Source organism: Sceloporus occidentalis, unplaced genomic scaffold (assembly GCF_023333645.1).
Source record: "Sceloporus occidentalis isolate IW3139 unplaced genomic scaffold, rSceOcc1.0.p SCAF_5, whole genome shotgun sequence".
Taxonomy (NCBI): domain Eukaryota; kingdom Metazoa; phylum Chordata; class Lepidosauria; order Squamata; family Phrynosomatidae; genus Sceloporus; species Sceloporus occidentalis.
Genome location: NW_028316985.1, coordinates 56,182,818 through 56,204,522, shown reverse-complemented (window position 1 = coordinate 56,204,522; position 21,705 = coordinate 56,182,818). Strand labels below are relative to the sequence as shown.

General features: G+C 40.1%; 1 protein-coding gene across 2 annotated transcripts in view; it reads left to right on the top strand.

The window, feature by feature from the left end:
* Positions 1-1,098: 1,098 nt before the first annotated feature.
* FRS2 (fibroblast growth factor receptor substrate 2) overlaps positions 1,099-21,705 on the top strand; it is a 51,858-nt gene continuing 31,251 nt past the window's right edge. For both annotated transcript variants that reach the window (XM_089524139.1, XM_089524140.1), the window contains exon 1: positions 1,099-1,232. The gene's annotated coding sequence lies outside the window, so the exon portion shown is untranslated. The remainder of the gene's footprint in view (positions 1,233-21,705) is intronic.

Genomic DNA, 21,705 nt, shown 5'->3' with positions numbered 1-21,705 from the left:
TCAAAACTTGCCCTTGACTTATACATGAAGTCGACTTGTAGTCGAGTATACAGTGGACCCTTGTTATATCCTGGGGTTTGGTTCCAAGATCCCCCGTGGATAACAAAATCCTTGTATGCTCAAGTCCCATTAAATATAATGACATAGCAAAATGGTGTCCCTTATAAAAAATGGGAAATCAAGGTTTGATATTTGAAATTTATACTGACGTAATCTATGGATGTGGGGTTTGTTTTTCTTTCAAAGTACAAAGGGTGGCCAGATGTCCTCCTTCTCCAGGACAGGTCCTACATTCCAGCCTTCTGTCCAGGAGGGATCCCATTCCCAAAGTGTCCTCCATTTTGAGCATGACTAATATGAAGCATGGATTTGTTTGTGGGAGTGCCTTGTAGCTTTCATTTGGTCACAGCCTAAAATTTTTAGCCCTCGGACATCCTGCATTTTTGCAGTGCCTTGTCCTCCTTTGCAGTGAGGGTCACCCTGACATATTATGTAATTATATTTATGTATAAGTATTAACCCTATTATGGTGTTTTGTTGGCAAGTTTCTTCAGAGGTGAAGGAGGGGTGTGTGTGGGGTTGCCTTTGTCATGGCCATCCTCTGAGGCTGAGAGAGTGTGACCCAATGGCTTTCCAGGCCCAGACAGGGACTGGAAGCCTTATGTTCACCTATAGCAGTGGTTCTCAACCGTTGGGCCTCCAGATTTTTTGGGCCTCCAATTCCCAGAAGCCCCAGTCAGTGTGCTCATTGTCCAGGAATTCTGGGAGTTGAAGTCTCAAAAAAGCCGAGAGGCCCAAAGGCTGAGAACCAGTGACCTATGGCAGATAAAGAGGCCATTTCCCCTCAGTGCCTTTGCCTTGCTCCTCCCCTCTTTAGGCCCCAAAAATCCCTCCAGTCAGGCGTTGCTTAGCAACGGCGAGAGGCGGCGCCCGCGAGGCCCGCAGGGTACCACCCTCGGCCCCGCCCTCTCCCTCGGCCCCGCCCACCGGGTCAGGTGACGTCACCACGGGAGAGCTGGCCCGCCCCTTTTCCCTCCTCGTGACCCGGAAGGAGTCTCCCGCTTGGCCCCGGAAGTTGTCCTTGGGCAGAGTCCGGCCCTGAGCGAGGCCTGCCTGCGCCGCTCTCTCTCGCAAGCGGAGATCCCTTCAGAAAGCGGGCAGCAGCAGAAGGAGAAAGAGGGAGAGAGGCAGAGAGCGGATCCAGGGCTCCCGTCTCCGGCCTCATGAAGAAGGTGAGGCCTTCTGCTGCCTCCTCCTCCGCCTGGCTTGGGAACCGTTGCCCGGAGCGGCGGAGGGAGGTGGCTTCCCTTTCGTTGGGGCGAGGAGGCCGAGGCTCGAGGGAGGGAAGCGGGCAGTTGCTTTAAAACGAGTTGCTGGTAGCACCCTCTCAGCCTCGGAGGAAGGCAGGCTCCCTCTGAGCAAAGCTTGCCGAGGGAAAGGGCTCAGAAGTCCACTTTGACTGCCCTGGCTCAGTGCTAGGGAATCCTGGGAATTGTAGTTCATTGGGGCACCAGAGCTCTCCCTCTCTCTCTCTGGCAGAGAAGGCTCAACGTCTCGCAAACACTCCAGTTCCCAGGATTCCCTAGCACTGAGCCAAGGCAGTTAAAGCGGTCTCAAACTGGGTTACTCCTGCAGTCAGTTTCAAAACGGAGTTAAAGACAGTACTGTTCAGGGAAGCGTTCCCAGGCGTTGCCTGATTGTTCCCTAACGTTATCTTAATGCGTTGTCTGCTGTACTTTACTGTTTGAATGTCACGGTGTATTAATATGTATTCAATTGTTTTCGTAGAACGGAGGCCACGGACAGGTTTATCTTATCTGTATTAATCGATTGTACGTACGGCACCTTTGTATCAATTCACAGCACTATCTCAATTAAGCTTAATAATAATAATACTGATTTCTGCAGTGTGTTTTGCACCATCAGTAACGTTTCTCTTATTGTATCAGGCGGAGGGAGGGAGGGAGGGAGGGAGAAAGGGATTAGCAGTCGTTTGGAAAATGGGGAAATATGTTATACACTTGTCGCTCCACATTTGCTGGGTTAAGGGCACAGGGCTCCCACGAATGTGGAGAAACCACAGATAACAAAAACAGCATGTTTTTACCTGAGAGGACACCTCTCTAGGAATCTCTAGGTCCTCCAGGGCATCTCTGCAGTCAACGTCCGACAGACCCTGGCCATAGGATTGCTCTGGAGGAGCTACAAAGGCCCAGTTGAGTGGTCTCTCTAGGAAACTATAGGTCTTTCAGTGCCACTTTTGGTTAAAGTTGACCATAGAGTTGCACTGGAGGACCCAGATATTCCTAGAGAGAACATATTAATCAGATCAGTGAATAATCAAAGCCACAAAAGTCAAAGCCACAAATGTGGAAGGATGAGTGTACTCCCAGAGACAGGAAAGATGTTATAATTGCTCGCGTCTTTTGAGTATGAAATAAAAAGATATAATATTTTCAAAAATCCATGCTTCTTAGTCATGCTCAAACTAGAGGACATATTGAAATTCCTCCTGGACAGGAGGTTGAAATGTAGGACATGTCCTGGAAACGGAGGGTGTTTGGTCAGAGGCTGGATGGCCATCTGTCAGGGATGCTTTGATTTGGATTTCCTGCATGGCAGAATGGGGTTGGGTTGGATGGCCCTTGCGGTCACTTTCAACTCCATGATTCTATGAAAATAAACCCAAAACCTCACATCTATATCTTATGACATCCAGGTGTTTTGGACTTTGCCTCCCAGAAGCCCTGCCCAGCTTGACAAAAGGTTGGGAATTGTGGGTGCTGAAGTCCAAAACATCTGGAGGACCAAACTTTGGGAGCCACTGGACATTAATGGAATGCGTATGTCATTAATACTGGAAATGAGGAGGTGGATGGAAAAGGAAGGGATCCAGTCTTGCCCATAGTTTTTGATGTAGGGCCTACCAGCTTAGCTCTGAAGCTACTGTGTAAATCAGTTAAATTGGTATACTTGAGCATAAATAGGTGTTATGTTCCTGCATGTCTCAAGTTGACTCTGCATGAATTTAAAATGGCTTAAAATACTGCAGTCCGTCATCAGGATCGTAGGCATGATTTAAACAGTAATCTTGCAAGACTGGATTTCTGGGGCTCTTCCAGTGAAATATACCTCAGCCACTGTGGTTTTCACTATACTTCAAGCTGTCAGCTGTTTGATTTGGGGAACTGCCTTTGGAGAGAAATAATGATTCTTACACATCTGGACAGCTTAGTCTTGCAACTGGGAATGGAGATGTGGGAGTAAGGACTGAAACTTTTACAAGATGTTTCTTTATCATGAGAATATCTGTAATTGGTGAAACGGGTATGGAATCACACCTTTCAAATTTCACATAGACCTACAGGAGCCAGAATGCTTTCTGAGTGTGGCCTTCCTTTTACATTAAGCGTGTTTGGCATGCTTTGAGTAAGTAGTGCTTAGAACATACATTTTTTATGGTGACAAGAAATGGCTAGTGCTGGCTTGGGGAATGCTGGGAATTGCATTTAAAGGTGTATTTTCTAGCCTCTGAATTTAAGTAAATGTATTGACTAATGTATTAGACTTCTGAATAGCTATGGTTTTAAATTATGCCTTTCATTTGACTCTAAATTCTTAAGATCACTCATGTTTTAGTGCCTCTTGCAAATACTGTATATTTTGTCAGTGCTGGAGTAATTCTGTGTGTGCTTTCAGACTAGTAGGTTCAAAAACTGACGCTCAAATTGCTGAAGGAACCCTAAGGCCCCATACAGACAGGCCAAAATAAAGCTGCTTCGGGTCACTGTTTCAATGATGCATGCATACTAAGAGTCCAGAAGCTGTTCCAGAGCTGCTCTCTAGTCCTTAGGACTGGATTGTGGCTTTGGCATGGCTTCCGGACTCTTTGTACACATGCATCATTGAAACAACATGCCTCCAAAGTGACCTGAAGCAGCTTTATTTTAGCCTGTCTGTATGGGGCCTAAATGAAGGTAAAATCAAGTTACCAGGCTTTTTGAAGTATGACCTCAGAAGTAATGTATGTCAGAGACAGTGACATCTTTTCATTTGAGTATCTTTTCCTGGCATTCCAACAAAATAGTTTTTAGATTAAAAAGAGATGTCACTTAAGGGAGGGAGATTACTTTGACAGTGCCAGATCAATGTGATGATTTGTTAGTAGGCGTTTATATCCAGAGGGAGCTCATCTTCCCGTGGAGATAATGGCTGTATAAAGATGCTGATTATTGGAAGTGGCTGGGTTTGGTTCTTTTGAAGTTCTGTGCCAACTGGTAGCTGAATATTGTTTGCTCTGAGAAATGTTGTGACAACATAGTAGAGGGGGCTTTAGGGCAAATTACTTGTTCACAGAGTCTGTAGAAGAATTAGCTTTACATTGTAGAATTCATGAGACACTGTCAGTGTTATAGATGATACATTTAAACATGTGTCTTTTCAGAGATTTGGGGTGATTTATGGTAGCTTGAAGGCTATAAGTCTGGAAAGGTAGTTGACAGAGGTATTGAAAATTGGCATTGGGATTTCAAATACAAATTCTGCTGTGCCTTATTTCTGTAGTACAAGTTTACGCAAGGATAAAATCAGAGTTAGTTGGGCCCATTTGTGAATTTACCAGAGGACACTCATCTTCCTAGGCATTCCATCCATTCTTATTAGGAAATGAAAGAATTCCCCAATTTATCTATCTTGCTTCCTACTGAACTCAGTGGGACTTATTTCTGAAGTAATATGTATAAGTTGACCTTCTCTTTTAAGCAATTATGTACATTAGGAAAATGTATGAAAACCCCAAAATTTAAATAAAGAGGTTAGTTTCTAGTGATGAAGTAAAGATGATAGTTGATATGGTTTCTAATAATTATATATACTTTAAATAATTTTTCTTCAGGTTAATCCTTTTGTTTTGAAGATGAGTTCATTGTTTAAATGTTCTAAAAGCTAGAGATGTCACGTTGTTTAAATGATAAACACTGAAAGACTGGAATGCTGAATGGATAGCCCAGAACATGTCTAGCCAGAGTCATTTAAGTTTATGCTTATATGCATGTGCAGAAAGGGTCTTTTCATGTGCCACCGTGATTAACAAACCAAAGAGGCCCTGTGAAAAGGTAGTTATAGTGAATGCTAATTCAAACTTCATGGTAGTTTTTAGTTTGCCACATTGGGTTCACTAAATTATGTTCGTCACAACTACTTTTATTTACACATTTTATTTTAGCCCTTGTGAAACCATAAATAAGTTTAAATACACTGGAAACTACATTAGTAAAAATACTGATTGAGATTAGCATTTTTTTAGTTTGGAAAATAGTAGAAATTATTGGAAGGCAATAGAAATGATATTATTTTGGAGGTTATTTAGAGACACCTGATCGCTTTATGCAAATGCTTTTGTATTTGAAATACTTGCTATTTAAACTATTTTCATTTCATATTCAGTGAAACGTTTTATATATGCTATGTTTGAATAACTTAAAAAATTGTTGTACTGGTGGTTAAAATGAGTGGGAAACTCTTTGCCTTGAACATGAGTGGCTTGCATCCAGTGTAAGTGGTCAAGCATTTTTCCATTGCAGTTTTGTCTCTGAAATAGTTTGGAGGTTGGGGAAACATTCAGGTGAGGCCTGGAATGTCCTTCCTCCCACTTCAATCTGTTGCTGCAAATCCTGGCCATTTCTTGAATGTATCCTAGCATTCAGATGTTTTAAAGGACAGTACTGCTCAACTAATCAGAATGCTCTCCTTCTCCCACTGAGGAAAGGATATGCCTGATAATATGTTTGTCACAGGAACTTTTCATCTTGCCCCAGACATGAAAAGGTTGATCGTGGCTGCAGTTGTCAGTATGTGTTTGCTGGCCCTGGACTTTCCCTTTGGCTCCTTTCAAAAGAGTCTTTCCTTCACTGGGTGGACCTTTGAACCCTTGTCCCAGGTGGGCTATGCCTGCTACTCCAGGCATTTTGCCCAGGGATCTGTGTAGATATTGTGTGCCTTTTCCCTCCTCTTTGTGTGGTGCTCATAAAGTAGTTCTTGTGTGGAACAGAAAATGACTTGAACCTTGTCCTTTAGGGATGTCTAGTGATAGGGAATAGTAGGCCAGTAGTGACTGGTTGTGTCAATAGTGGAAATGAAGTTGAGGACACTCTGATGGTGTTCCTGTGATGATGCTGGGGCCCCATTGCCATTAGTCCATTTGTCTTCTCTGTATGTGGGTGCCTGCAGAATCCCTGCATGGTGAACACTAGTGGTGTTTCCCAAAACAGAATGCATCTGTCACCTTCTACTTTTGTGTTTTCTAGTGTCTATTGTTTTTACTCCTCACCTCTTGGGGTAGAGGGGCAAAATAGAGGCATTGCTCCCAGTATGAATTCTGCCCCTCCTCATGAAATTTTCATTCAGTCCCCAAACTTCTAGCATTGCAGAGAATGAGACATTGAAAAAAGAAAAATTAATGTGGGACAAAATTCTAATGGGGAGGAATGTCCTCATTTTGCCTTCCACAGTTAGACTTGTGACTAATGATGCATTTAATCAAAGAGGAGGATAATTGTGGTGGGTCCTGAGCCAGCTTTCTGCCCCTGAGATTCTCTGGGTGGTGGAGGAAGAGTGGATGGAAGGCCAAGTCTGATTTAACAACAAATAAAGAAGTATTTATTGACCACGCAAGGGGCTACTACTACCTATTTCAAAGGTAAATCACTTCTTTTGGAGGCTTTTAGAATAGGCAACTTATACTTTTTTTTTCTGGAAAAAGGGCCTTGAAGGGTGGTATGTAGCCTTAGGACTACAGTTCACCCACCCCTGAATTAGATATAATATATTGAAGTTCTTCTGCTTTTTAGCAACAGTAAATCTAGCTCTGGCATAATCTGAGTATGGGATAATTCTGTTCACGTACATTATATGCAGAATTCATTCTTGTAGCTTCTCTTTGGTAACAGTTAAAGACTGACTATGTGCAAGGGATTTATTCTGTTTCCCTGACCTAATCAATTCCCTGCAGAGTTTATTAATGTTCCTTGGTGTAGGAGGCAATTTCTAGGCAGCTTTAGATAGAAAAAATATTAGAGAAGAAAAACTTTTCTGTTCATAAGCATAAAATCTAGTTGTATGTAAATACTTTCAGTAATGCTCACATGTGTAACTTGAATAAATAATTGTTTAGTGTTGTATTAACCTTGGGGCTGTGTCTACTAAAGGCAATATTATTGTTAAACCAGCCTGTTTGTTTAGTGATAAAAGGGAGGGGAGGAGGTAGGATTGCAAAACAGTTGTTCTTCAAGCATGTCTAATTTTTTAATGTTTGCAACTTACTGTTTTGTATCTTTTGACCATCCACTGAGGCCTGCATCTGCATTGCAAAATAATGCAGTTTGACACTGCTTTAACTGCTGTGGTTCAATGCTATGGAATTCTGGGACTTTTAGGTTTGTGAGTTATTTAACCTTCTCTGTCAGAGAACTCTGGTGCCACAACAAACTGCAGATCCCAGGATTCTGTAGCATTAAGCCATGGCAGTTAAAGTGGTGTCAGACTGCATTATTTCTGCAGTGCAGATGCAGCCTGAGTTGCTGATGGGTGGGAGGTAAGAAATGGCTTTCTATTTCAGCGGTAGTGATGTTGAACAACCTACATAGGAACCCTTTGTTGAACTTGTGTCCCTGTGCTGAGAAGGTGGTGTGTGAGCCTGTCAAAACTAATTATGAAGGTCAAGGTATTTTGATTTTTGAAATGTATGAAAATGTTAAGAACCCTGTTGTAATGTCAGTAATTTGGGGGTTGCCAAGACAAAATCTTTTGATTTCTTCCCTATGAACTTGCTGGTTTGACTGCTGGCTAACCAAATGATAGCCAGGAAAGCCTTTGCCCGTACCACTCTTCTGACCAGAAAATGAGGCTCAGGGCTTGCCTTTTTGGCCACTGTGTGCCTTGGGTGCTCTGAACCGCTTGTCAGTCCAGCAGTGAAATAATACATGACCTATCCACAGGCAGAGATTTCTGCCCACCACTGCAATTCCAAGATTGGGAGAAAGGTATTTTGTTAGAAGACAATGAATGACACGCTACTTGTGAGCATAGCAACTAAAAAAACACGTGCACCTACAGACTAGCATTTCTTCATAATTTCAGTTATTGAAATAGGTGTTTTATCATGTGTATCTTGTACATGCTTTCAAGTCACCCGTCAACCTATGGCAAACCCATCAATTTCATAGGGTTTTCTTAAGGAATACTCAGAGGGGTTTTTACCAGTTCCTTTTTCTGAAACTGACGTGTACAATTTGTTAAAAGAAATACCTACAAATTATTTAACTCTATTATCAAACTCCTATTTTAATAATAGCAGATATGAAGAAAAGCAGTTCTTTAAGCTCACATATTGTTATGGTCTTCACAAACTTGGTAGAAAAAAACGCCAGTGTGATGTAGTGATTTGAGTACTGGACTAAGACTTTGGTAGGGGGCTCAGCCATGGAAACCAAAGGGTGACCTTCAGCAAGTCACACTCTTTCAGCTTCAGAAGCTTCAGTGCTTTACTACCTTAATGTGATCAAAATGTTTTATTGGTATGTATTTTACATGGCTACACTAGTAGTGGCAAAATAAACATCTGAGTTGAAAAAAACTAACCCTTAACCACCATATTTTGACATGCTGCAGAGAAGTACATTTTTAGGGTTCAAATGCTTTCTGATCAAAAGGAGATTGGAGAAAGCCCTTTTTAGAGAAGATCTACTGCTGACGTAACCCTGATGCTAGTGGTGAAATACTGTAGGCTGTAGCTTCCATAAATATTTCACTTGTACTATAGATAATTAGCATGGCAATGTTTTTGAGAACTAAGTTTGCAGCAAAACTTAATAGAAATCTCTATAAATATGTCTGAAGAACATTTCACACCAATGACAGGCATACTCAAATCATCACAATTGCATATTATTACAGGGCATATATTTTATTACTGACTGACTGTTTTCTTTTTGAACACTCATATTTAACATACATTTTTTCTGTGTACTTCTGGAGGCATACCTTTTAATACAGTCCTTTCTTTTAAAAAATAAAATACCTTCAGATATTTTAAAACCTGTTTAGCTCAGGTGTGTATATTTTACAAGCCCATGATAATTAGTACTGTTCAATTCTCTGTGGGATTATACAATTTTCTTATTACTTCTTTCTTGATGTGGCTGCAACCTGGATTATTTTAAAATGGCCTTTGTAGCAGATTTGTTGCTAAATAAGCACTTGTTGGCCCTAGCATAGTATAGTTGTATTAATCTGGTTATAGCACAGTATTGTTGTAGTATTGGATTCTGACAGAGTAGATATAGGTTCGAATCCTTGCTTAGTCATAAGATTCTCTGGGTAACTAAGGCGGGTTATAGACCGCCACTTGGGACGTCCGCAGGACGTCCCATTTTAAAAAAGGGGCGTCTCTTCTAGACGCCCCTGGCTCTAGTACGGACTCTGTCCGTACAATATGGCGCCGGCCGTTCCACACGGCCGGCGCCATCTTTACATATCGGACACTGTGCATCCAAACGTGTCACAGCGCTAATGACGTCGTGAGTGCGCCAGCGGCGCCTCGCAACGTCATTAGGGCGCCGCAGAAAGAAGCTCCATTTTGGAGCTTCTTTTTTGCTCCGCAAGGGAGCCGTGCGGTGTGGCTGCGACAGCTCCCTTACGGGGCAAACAGCGGCGGCGGCAGACCGCCTCAAAGCGGCGGTCTATAACCCGCCTAAGATAATCACACTGTCTCAACTTGACCTCCCTCATACTGTTGTAAGTGGTGTAGGGACAACTGTCCTGAGTCAGTTGGTAGGGGTGAACAGGTTAAAATTGGTTATTTATTTACATCCTGTCCTTTTCTCAGTTTGGGTCTCAAGGCAGCTTACAGTATTATTTTTTTAAAGTAGTTAAAGCTAAAAACACAAGTTAAAATGTGATTAAACTATCAAAAATTAAAACCATTTACAAACATACACCAAGAATAACAGATTGAAAATCCATCACATTGTACAAGGCCCATCTTATCTAAGTGATTAGTCCTCAAAGGCCTGTCAAAATAGAAAAATCTTCAGCTGTTTATGGAAGGAGAGTAAAGAGGGTACTAGTCTAACCTCTTTTGAAAGAGAGTAATAATTAAACAAACCAGTTCCCAACTAAACCACAGCATGAGATATGTCCAGAAAATGTTGTGATAATATGACAGTTTTAATTATGAATACTTTGTTAGATATTAAGATGTAATAGCAATATTTTAGTTGCAAACAGTGATACTGAAAAATGAATCCAATGACTTACTCATACTGTTGCAACCAGGGATTTTATTTTTTCATACCAAAGGCTGACGTACTAAAGATTGTTACAATAGGAATATTATTGGTTTGTGTTCAACCTATGGATTTGCGTATAGGCCATTTGTTGTTGTTAACTTCCCTCGAGTTGACCTCGACTCTTGGCAATCCTATGGCTGAGACTTCTCCAAGTCCCCCTATCCTTCACTGCTTTGCCTAATAGATTCACACCTGTGACCTCCTTGAGTCTAGCCATCTGGCATGCAGTCTTCCTCTTTTTCTACTACCCTCTTTCCTAGCATTATTGCCATTTTAATGAGTCATGCCTTCTTATGATGTGGCCAGAGTATGGCAGCCTCAATTTGATCATCTTGACCACACTTTGATTCATTTAGAGTTGAGTCTATGCAGAGCTTGACCATCTGTTGCCTTTCAAGCTTGTGTAAAGATCCCATTGTGGTGTTCTGTTGACAGAACTGCACATCACCTTGTATCTCTTCACTTTATGCTTTAGACGACTGTGAATCCAGTTGTGCTGGTGGAAGTTCATTTCTGGATTATGACACTTGGGGAAATGGCCCATTTACAATATTCTGCACACAATCTGTAGCTCTAATAAAGTCCTTGTGTATATCATGGCTTGTAGAGGCAGCAAAGGACAAAGATGACAAAGCCTGGAGCTACTTAGCAGGGGAAGAGTAGAGTATAAACATGATAAAATAAAATAAAACTTCTGCTGTGTGTGACATTGTTATATAGAGCAGCATACACAGTTGAGCCTTTTCCCCTTCACCCTTTTGTTTGAAGTGCAAGTAAATCACTTTATCTAAACTGAGAAGCTATCATTATCCATTTTCAAAACATCTATGATATTAAATTAACTTCAAACTATGTTGTAGTGCCGTGACTTGTTCTAAAGCTGGCAGTTCAAATAAAAGAAGAAATTATGGTTAATTACAAGCATATTAAGCCATGATATCACCAGAAGTAGCTCAATAACGCCCTCTTCTTCTGTATCTTCTTTCCCATATTGATGAGTGGAAAAATCTCACCTTGCTGTCAGCCTCACATGCAGGGATCTTTTCCCCATTCCATCTCATCTGATATCCCTTTTTATTTTCACAGGTCTTTAATTTTTCACTTTAACCTTCATCATACAGTGGGCTTTTGGTATCCGCTGGGGTTCCAGAAGAACCCCCTGTGGATACCAAAATCCATGGGGGTACACAAATCCCATTATACGCAATGACATAATAAAATGGTGTCATTTATATAAAATGGCAAAAATAAGGCTTACTTTTTGCAGTTTTTAGAAAATATTTTCAAGCTGTGGATCATTCTTTTGTTATAAGAAGAAAACCAGCACTTTTCTATGTGCCTTCCTTAATCTCTTTTCTCTTCAATCTCTGTTATTGGGTATTCCGTTTTACTAATTTATTTCCTGTTTTGGATCTTTCCCCCCCTATTTAAGCAGCAAGCTTAAAATGTATTCCTAAATGGTTTTTTATAAATTCACACTGACATTTAGGAATTTGACATACTGTTTACAGTTCTGAGTAATCGTAACAACAGAGAAGTCAGGGCAAGAAAAACATTTGCAAGTTATTTTTTAAGGTCACCATCAAACACCACATGTTCATGGGGCTAGAAGAAACTAAAGCATTTCTCAGTTTTCAGATGACTAGTAATCTGTGATTTTGTGTATGTACACAAAATAAAGGGAGGCAATCAAACTGTGTGCTGTGAATGATTGTAGATTAAAACCGTGACACCACTTTAAAATCAGAGTAGAAGCAAGGTAAAAATTTACTGTGTATAGGATTGCAACCTGGTTGACTTTAAAAAGAGTTCTTAGTACATTCCCTTACTATTCATATATGACAGTGTCAGACAGCAAAATGAAGATATTGAATTGTCTTTAGACGGGGACCATCTTCCTCTGTTTATTAGGACTCTGTCTAGTAAGTACAATGTTATTTTGATTCCCAGAGTGTGTCCTTTATATTTTGGCATTTTTATATGGAAGACTCTATATAGCCATATATGTACTTCTCTTTTAGTTCTGCTCTGTCCAAAATGTTGGGGTTACTCTGCAAGGATAAATACAGCTTAAACTTTAAAAGCTGACAAAGCTGTTTTTAGTTAAAAGTTTGCACTGGTTGTGAAAAAGCTGTACTGTAATTGCCAGACTTTTTTGTGTGGATGCCTTAGGTGGGGTCAGAGCTGTCTTTCCACTGATGACACAGCTTTTGTCAGTGAATCAGGAGGGGAGAGGATTTCCCTTGCAGTCTCAGCTGCTCTGAGGGTTGGAAACCCTCTCTAACAGGTATTTTGGGCAGCAGGGAAAGGAAGAAAAACCTGTTGTGCTAGTCGATGTCATTACCACAATCTTGGATTTAAGCTTGTGCGCTCAATAGCTAGATGTGTATAGTTTTTTATTTGTTATAGTCTTAAGAAATAGATATTTTGGTAAGTCTCACTGTGTACAAGTGGAATTTGCTTCTGACAAAACAAGTTTGGAATGAGGTGGAAAATTTATCTACTTAATCTATACCCTAGAGGCACCAGGTCCCCTAAGCAGGATCAGCTGTGGTTAGTACTTGGATGGGAGACCATCAATGAATACCAGGTGCTATAAACTATATTTCAGAAGAAGGAACTGGCCAAAGCACTTCTGAGTATTCCTTGGTTAAGAAAACCATGTGGATTTCCTGGGGTTGCCACAAGTCAGCAAGTGACTGGGAAGGCACATATACACCCAATCTTTTGCAGTTAGATAGTATTATTCTGTTACTGTGCCTGGTGCTAAAAAGATATAATCTTTCACTTTTGGTCGTTTCTTTAAAGTATATCTCTGATTTGTTAGAGCTGTGCTAAGCATTAAATAAAGTTAGCTTTTCTGTCACCAGTATGTCCCAGTACTTTCCCTTGAAAATGACAAAGCATGGACTGAAAATAAAGTTGCTTTTATAATAGATAATACCATTTCTCCTTAATTGAAGGAAGAATAAAAATAAAACACAGTATTTTAGTCAGTGAGCTCTTATTTGGGCTCTTCTGGCTGAAGAAGTGCAAAGGCATGCCTACTACTAAACATAAAGAAAACAAAAATAATGCAGTCAAGAAATCAGAAGAAGATTGCTGTACTGTATATACACAAATATAAATCGACCTCATGTATAAGTTGAGGGCAGGTTTTGGGAACAAAATTATGGATTTTGATATGACCCGTGGTTAAGTTGAGGTTAAAACTATGGGGCATGTAACAAAGCAAGGTTTGCAGGAGAAAAGCAAAGGAAAACAATGCCAAAGAACTTATGAAAGTTCAGCAGGTATAATTGTTTATGGTCACACTAAAGGTAGGATGGATGAGCGAGTAGAGGGGGCAGGACAGATTACATGCTCACCTTTTACCAGGAGATGGTAGTACAGTATTGACCCCTGGATAAGTCAACTGAGGTTTTTGGAGTCAATTTTTTGACTAAAATTTCTAGACTTATACATGAGTATATACAGTAGGATGTGTATTATGCCAGTTAAAAAGGTGTAACTTGGTGCTACTCGAAGTGGAAGTCCTTGGATTGGTTCCAGTTCCTGAGCCATTTACTCCTGGTTCTTGTTGAGTCTCTTGTTTGACACTTTTATAATAAACAATAAGAATAAAATATTGATTTGTATCCCGCCTCTCCCTTTTGAGGATCGAGGAGGGTAACAGCAAAATCAAATACAATACAAAAGCAATAAAAACATTTTGGTGTGGGTGTGTGTATGTGCCTTGAAGTCACCATCAGCTTATGGCAATCTTATGAATTTCATAAATAACATTTTCTCAGGCAAGAGATGCTCAAGAGGGGGTTTATTGTTGTCTTTCTCTGGAATTCAGCCTACAACACCTGGTCTTCTTCAGCAGTCTCCCATGCACAGACTAACCAGGACTTATCGTGCTTAGCTTCCAATGTCAGATGGGATGTGGTGCTTTCAGGGGCTCCGTCTGACCTGTGTGTGTGTGTGTGTGTATGCACATCTTCAAGTTGCCTGTTGCTTTATGGCAATCCCATGAATTTGGCTGGAATTTCTTAGGCAAGAAATACTCAAGAGGTGGCATATCATTGACTTTCTCTGAAATATAGACTACAGTACAGTGAAGGAATACTTTGAAAGAACATGAAAAGGAGAAAGCAAATAACTTTCTGTTTCTATTTATTTATATCCTACCTTTTCTTTATCATAAGACAAACCCAAAGCAACTTGTAAGATGTTGTTCTAGACTATTTTGTTTTCCAGTGTACAGTCTCAGCTAATGGGTAATTTAGTTGTAATAATAATGTTTTCATCTTTCATTAAGTACTGTGAGGAAAAATAATAAATACAGTAATTACAAGAATTAATAGAGGGACGCGTACATACTGCTCAGAAAGAGGTCCACTAGGACTGCAGACTTGCTAGCCCAGTAATACTGCCCTAACTACATTTCCTTATGATGGTGTTGGCTGAGGCTTTGCTGCAAAGAGTGAGTGTCCAGGGCTTTGTCATCTACTTAGTCGTGCCCATTTTTTGGTAGTACTGCCTGCCTGTATTTGTTGCAGTGATTTTACTATGCACCACAAACAACATGTATTATCTTGTTGTATTCCTCACTTTGCAGCAGGAGTAGGCAACTGTGGTCCACCTAATGTTGTTGGATTGCAGCCTCCATTATACCTCACTATTGGTTGGCTATGACTTGTAAGAGTTGGAGTCCAAAAACATTAGGAAGGCCGCAGTTGCCAGCAGTATACACCATAACCCCTAGTATTGTAGGTGAAAGTGACTGAGTCCACTTAGTGAATTCATGGCAGAAGTGAAACATTGGTTTATTATTCAGTTTTTTCACCATTGTTCCAGCCTTCCTTGACTTGATATTCTCTAGATGGGTTAGACTGCAGCTCCCATAATCCTCAAATGGATTACACATTTGCAGGGTGCCATGCTGCATAAGGCTACACTATACTCTCACAGGTCTCTCTCTGTTTTGCTACCACACCTAAGACGAAATGAAGTCCAAAAAAACCAATTATGAAAATGCTCCATTTCAAAACCGTTCTTGCATGTATTCAATTGAACACAATTAGCTTTGGTCAATTTCTTCTGTCTTATTACTAAAAGGGAAGCCCTAAAAGAACTCTCCAAAATGCTAGTGTTGTGCACAATCTTGAAGGACAATAAAATATTAGTGAGATTTAATTGATTAAAGATTTTATTGCTAAATATATGCATGTAATACTCAAATCTTTGGTTTTGTTTTAATTTTTCTATATTGCATGCATTTTGTCCCTAAAGAAAGAGGTTACATTTCTAACAAGTTAAACCTTTTTCACGTTTGGGGGAAAAAACACAGTTTTTAAATTTAAAAAACCCAAACTCCTGGTGTGTGTTTTGTTTGTTTAAAACAAGTTTTTTTGTTTATTGGGTTTGTGAGAGTTGCATTAACGTTTTATTGAAAAAAATCTGAATCCTGCTTATTGTATTAATATTGTGAAACATAATTTTATATATTAGGAAACTTGATCAACCGTGCTTTTTAATGGTTTCTGATATTAACAACCCAAAGTTATTAGTTTGATATGATCTGCATCTTTCAATAAAGCACCAAATTTTACTACTTATTATTTCTATTAAAGCTGACTGTATATAGACAATACATAATAAAACATACAAAGCAGTCTCAGAGTTAATTGAAGGATTGGTTTCTGAATGGCTTTTCTTGCACTATAAATAAAATGATGAAAAAAAATCAACTGCTACTGGTCTAACAATGAACAACTGTCAATAAACTGTTAAAGTTAAAACTTTTAAATTCAAACAGTCATTGTTATTCCAGGGTTGGAAAAATAGTAATACTCATGTATAAGTCTAGAAATTTTACATTGGTCAATGTAAGTATTGTACTTTACCTCTTATAAAAAAAAGGAACCACCCCCAAGTAAAAGGCAAGAATATAATCTGTTTTGAAAGCACTGACCTCCCCTCAAGTCTCATCCATCCAGCTTTTAGGGGGAGCAAAGTTATGTTTGCTGGAATTTGGTAAGTTCTTTGACATGGTTTTTCTTTCCAACATCCTTTAGATCTTTTGTTACATGCTCCTAGGTTTTATCCTTGACTTATCCACGATTCATATCAAAACCCATAATTTTGGCCCCCAAACCTGCACTTGACTTTTACATGAGGTGGGGTTATAGTCCAATATACATGGCTGTAGCCAGACTTAAAAGAATATATGAATAGTTATTTGGTCACCCAGACCTATTTTTTTCACATTCTGTGCTACAGCTAAAAAAGACTGTTTTAGTGGTAAATATGCTTTTTCACAGTGCATTCTTAGACAGTGGACCCTTGGTTTGGAGGTTTGGTTCCAGGATCTACCATGGATACCAAACTATGTGGATTCTCGAATCCTATTATCTACAGTGATATAGTAAAATAGTGTCCCTTATATAAAATGGCAAAATCAAGGTTTGCTATTTGGACCTTCTTTTTTTTTAAAGCTGGTAATGCCATGGTTCTACCATTGTAGATCCATGGATGCAGATTCCATGCATATGGAGGGCCAACTACATTGTGCTCTTTGTAGATGGCCCCACTTTGTTCAAGAGTTTGTTGTTGTTGCTGTTACCTGCCATCAAGTCAACCCCCACTCGTGGTGACCCTGGGTATGAGACATCTCCAAGATCCCCTATCCTCTACTGCTCTGCTTAGATCATATAATTTCAGGCCCATGACCTCCCTGTTTGAGTGTATCCATCTGGCATGCAGCCTTCCTCTCTTTCTCCTGCTCTTTATCTTTCCCAGCATTATCGCCTTTTCCATTCAGTCATGCCTTCTCATGATGTGGCCAAAATTTGACAGCCTCAGTTTGATCATCTTGGCTTTCAGGGAGATTTCAGACTTGATCTGTTCTAGGACCCATTTGTTTGTCTTTTTGGCCGTCTACGGTTATCTTCAGCACTCTTCTCCAGCACCACATCTCATATGAGTTAATTTTTCTCTTATCTCCTTTCTTCACTATCTAAATCTCACATCTGTACATGGTGATGAGAAATATAGTGCACCTGCATTATACACGGATTTTAGTTTACACTGAAAGCTGTGCATGAGAAGAGGCAATGGTGCATGTGCCCATGGCGTGCACTGCGGCCACAAGCCCCGTTGTTTTCAATGGGGCTCAAGCGTACGCAGTATTTCCCTTACGCGGGAGTCGGGGGGTCGGAATGGATCCCCCACATAAAGGAAGGGCGCATTGTACAATGGCTTGGATGATTCTAACTTTAGTGTTCAGTTGTATAGCCTTACCCTGTAGAATCTTGATTGATCTTTCATAGTTGCCTTTCCCATTCTTAGTCTTCATATTTCTTGACTGCAGCCACCATTCTGATCAATGTTTGTTCCAAGGTATGGGAGCTCTTCAACTATTTTGATTTCCTCATTATCTAGGTTGAATTTATGTAATGTTTCCTGTGGTCCTTATTTTTGTTTTCTTTATTTTCCCCATTAAGCCTGCGTTTTCACTTTCGTCTTTTACTTTCCTTAGTAATTGTTCCAGGTCCATTAACCCGGTGTGTACTCCCACCGTATTGGCATAGATAATTCTTTTTTGTTCTTCTTTATTACTCCCATGACTGTGTGTGGTGTTGCTGTTTAAGTCTGGTAATTATAGTTAATTCAAATATAGTCATCTGTTCTAACAATTCATAGATTTTTCCAGTAAAAAACTATAAGAAAAAAACAGCAGAGTGTGAACAGCATGCTCTCAGAGAAATTTGCAGAGGGTGGTTTTGCATGTTTTTCTACAGAACAGATAACACTAAGAAAGCATTCCTGTGGGAGACAAATAAGTCCTTTGTCTTCTGCCTTTCGCTACAGTGTCCTGAGCATCTCCTCCTTAAAACTCAAATACTTCTAGTCCACATGACTATAAAGGTATCTGAACTCTTGACTTTATTTGTGAGACATTATTTGGTTACTAACTGGGGTGTGTATGTGGGTGAATCACTGTGCCATGCAAAGCTATTCAGCCCCCCCCCTTTCCTATTCTGTCAAGTGGATACATGAGATGCCAAATACAAAGAGCAAAAAATACTAAGAACAACAAAAACACCAATGTATAAAACTACTTTAAAATAGGAACAAAATAAATGCAGTCATGCAAAAAAAGGCACAATGTAGGATTGCCTAGCTAATTATTTTCTTGCTGGTGTTCATTCTTTTTTTAAAACACATAGTGTAATTGTCTTCACTGAGAGTACTCTAAAAAGAGTACTGTTTGTTCAAGACAAGTTGTTTCTTGCATGTCTGTTACCAAGTTAACCTTTCACACACTTGGCATGATCAGCAGATAAGCCCAAGAAGGACCCCCCCCCACACACACACAGTTCTGTGAAGAGGTGTGGGTAGAGTGGATGGGATAGTTGTGTGGTTAATGTAACTGAGAAAGCAGGTGAATAAGTAATTAGAAATAATCCAAGGTTAATTTTTATGACACACAGCTTGTGCTATAGCTGGACATATCAGGATTTTGCACTTCATTCCTGTTTGCAAACAAACTTGCATATCAACCTGAACCAGCGAAGATGGATACCACCCCCACCTAATTTCTTTGTAAGGGGAATGGTGGTATTGGTGCCTGTTCATGTAACTTACGAATCTAAGGATAAGAAGGTTTGTTTTTTTTACCTTTAAGAACAACATGGAAGAGTAGTTCACACACTTATCAAACAGATAATTCCCTACCTACCCTAGTGTGCTACACCAACTTCAACTTAATCCCCAAAGGTTTGCCAGAGTGGGGGTGTACTGTCTACTGGATAAAGTGTACAGAATTCCTGTCTTGGCAGGATTGTGAACGAACCCTTAGAATACTGAGAGAAGTCATTAGCCAAGCTGTTTTCTAACGGTAGATCACTTTTCTAAAATTTGTAATTACAGTATCTCTGTGACTGTTGTTGGAAGTAGATTACTATTTCCTTATGCCATAGCAGGCCAACACTTATTCCTACACAGCAACTTCAGAGTCTCCTTTCACCTTTGTCTGTTTACTTGGCCCATAAATAGGATGAATTTAGAAGATAGCAGACAACAAATGTACAGTGGTGTAAAAAAAAGAGAAAGGCCATTAAAAGGGCCTCTTAAAGCCTATAAATTAGGTCAACATCATAGATTTAAAATAGCTTCAAATGAGTTTAATATGAGGAATGTTGTATAGAGAATCTGGGGCTCTTGTTGAAGCGTATGAAACCTAATTGGCAGCACAACTTTAGGCTTTCTTGGATTACCTGGATACATTCCAGTCTAGGTTCAGATCTGGTTAAGAGATAGAAATAGCCTTGATTGCCTTGGTGGATGCTCCATGTAGGGAACTGGACAGGTGGATTGCTTCTCTGTTGATTCTGCTGGATTTCTATCCTTCTGGGCCATTTGGCTAATATGGGACTTGGGGACACTATTTTGGGACGTTTATAGACCTTTTTGGTTGAATGTTTCCTTAAGCTGGTGCTGGGACACTGTTGTTCAGCCTCATGGCTGTTAGTCTATGAGGTTCTGTAAGACTAAGCCTTGGCCTAGCCTTTGATGCACTTTGGTGTATAAAAATAGATTTGACTACAATAATTCATGCCTTAATTACCTCCTAGGCTGCATCTGCATTGTAGAAATAATATAATAATCCAAATAATGACACCACTTTAACTGCCATGGTTCAGGGCTATGGAATTCTGGCAACTAGTTTTTTGTGGCCCCGGAAAACACTGACAGAGATGGCTAAACATCTCACAAAACTACAGTTCCCAAAATTCCATAGCATTGAGCCATGGCAGTTAAAGTGGTGTCAATCTGGATTATTTCTGCAGTGCAGATGCAACCCTAGTTGGCCTATCATAATGCACTCTGTGTGGAGCTTCATTTGAAAGGTGTTTAGAAGTTGCAGCTAAAATGTAAGATGTGTTGGTTGGTTAGATAATAATAACAATAATTTTTTATTTATATTTCCCACTTCTCCCAAGGATCAAAGTGAAATGGTCATTCAGTGTGTGTTTTAGAAGCCACATATTTCTGAGTTTATGCCAACTGTACTGGTCTCAATTCAACTTGCTGATTTTAGTTGTAAAAATCCTGACATGGCTTGAGGCCAGTCCACTTTCTCCCGTATGAGTCAGCCTGGAATTTGAGATCCTCAATAGAGATCCTGTTCTGTGTCCCATCATCCTTAGAAGCTAGATTTTTGAGTGCATGAGACAGGGTTTTCTCAATAGCAGCAGCTTGGTTGTGGAACTCCCTTCCAAAGGAAATCTGGCTTTGGTCATATAAAGGATTGTATTGAATAAAAACAATAACATGATTGTATACACATAATTTGGTTTTAAGAGATTGACTTTTTGTCATGCATTTGTACGATTTTCACATAGAGTAAATTGTAAAAGAGAGGGCTAAAGGCACCACTTCCCTTCTGATCTTGGAAGCTAAGCAGGGTCAGCTCTTGTTAGTACTTGACTGGAAGACTGCCAACGAATACTAGGTTCTGTAGACTATGGCGGGGTACAGACCCCAAAAGGGCGGTCTGAAGATGCTTTGTTTTGCTGCACGAGGAAGCTGCAGCGGACAAACTGCACAGCTTCCTCATGCAGCAAAAAGAACCCGCAAAAAGCCAATGGCGCACTCGCGACTTCAGAAGGGGGCACGGTGTGCGGATGCTAAGCATCTGTCGTGTCAAAATGGCAGCGCCCGTGTGTACAGGGCACCGCCATTTTGACACCCTTGTCACATGCTGGGGTGAGGCACGTATGGCCAGTGCTCCCTTGGCCAACCCCTAGTACAGTCGGCCCTTCTTATACACGGATTTTTTATACACGGATTCAAGCATACACGGTTTGAAAATGTTCCAAAAAAGTATAAATTTGCCTCGATTTTCCATTTTTTATAAGAGACACCATTTTGCTATGTCATTATATTTAATGGGACTTCAGCATACACGGATTTTGTTATCCACGAGGGATCTTGGAACCAAACCCCAGCGTATAACAAGGGTCCACTGTACGTGATGAGGGCGCACTATAGGCCCGTCTAGATCGAGCCTACATTTCAGAGGAAGGAACTGTCAAAACCATCTCTGAATGATCTTTGCCTCAGAAAACCTATGAAATACTTGGGGTTGCCATAAATTGATGGCGACTTAAAAGCAGATGTACACACATCAAAAAATGACTTTATGGACATTCTTGTGTGGTCCACTCTTCTCAAGAAAGTTTTCGTCTTTCCTTTTTTGTAACTTAGTGTTATAAAAATATAATGAAAGCATGGTCTTCTATAACAAAGTATAAAACCACGATATGTTTCTTGATATTGGTAAAAGGCTGAGCTGTAAAGATAC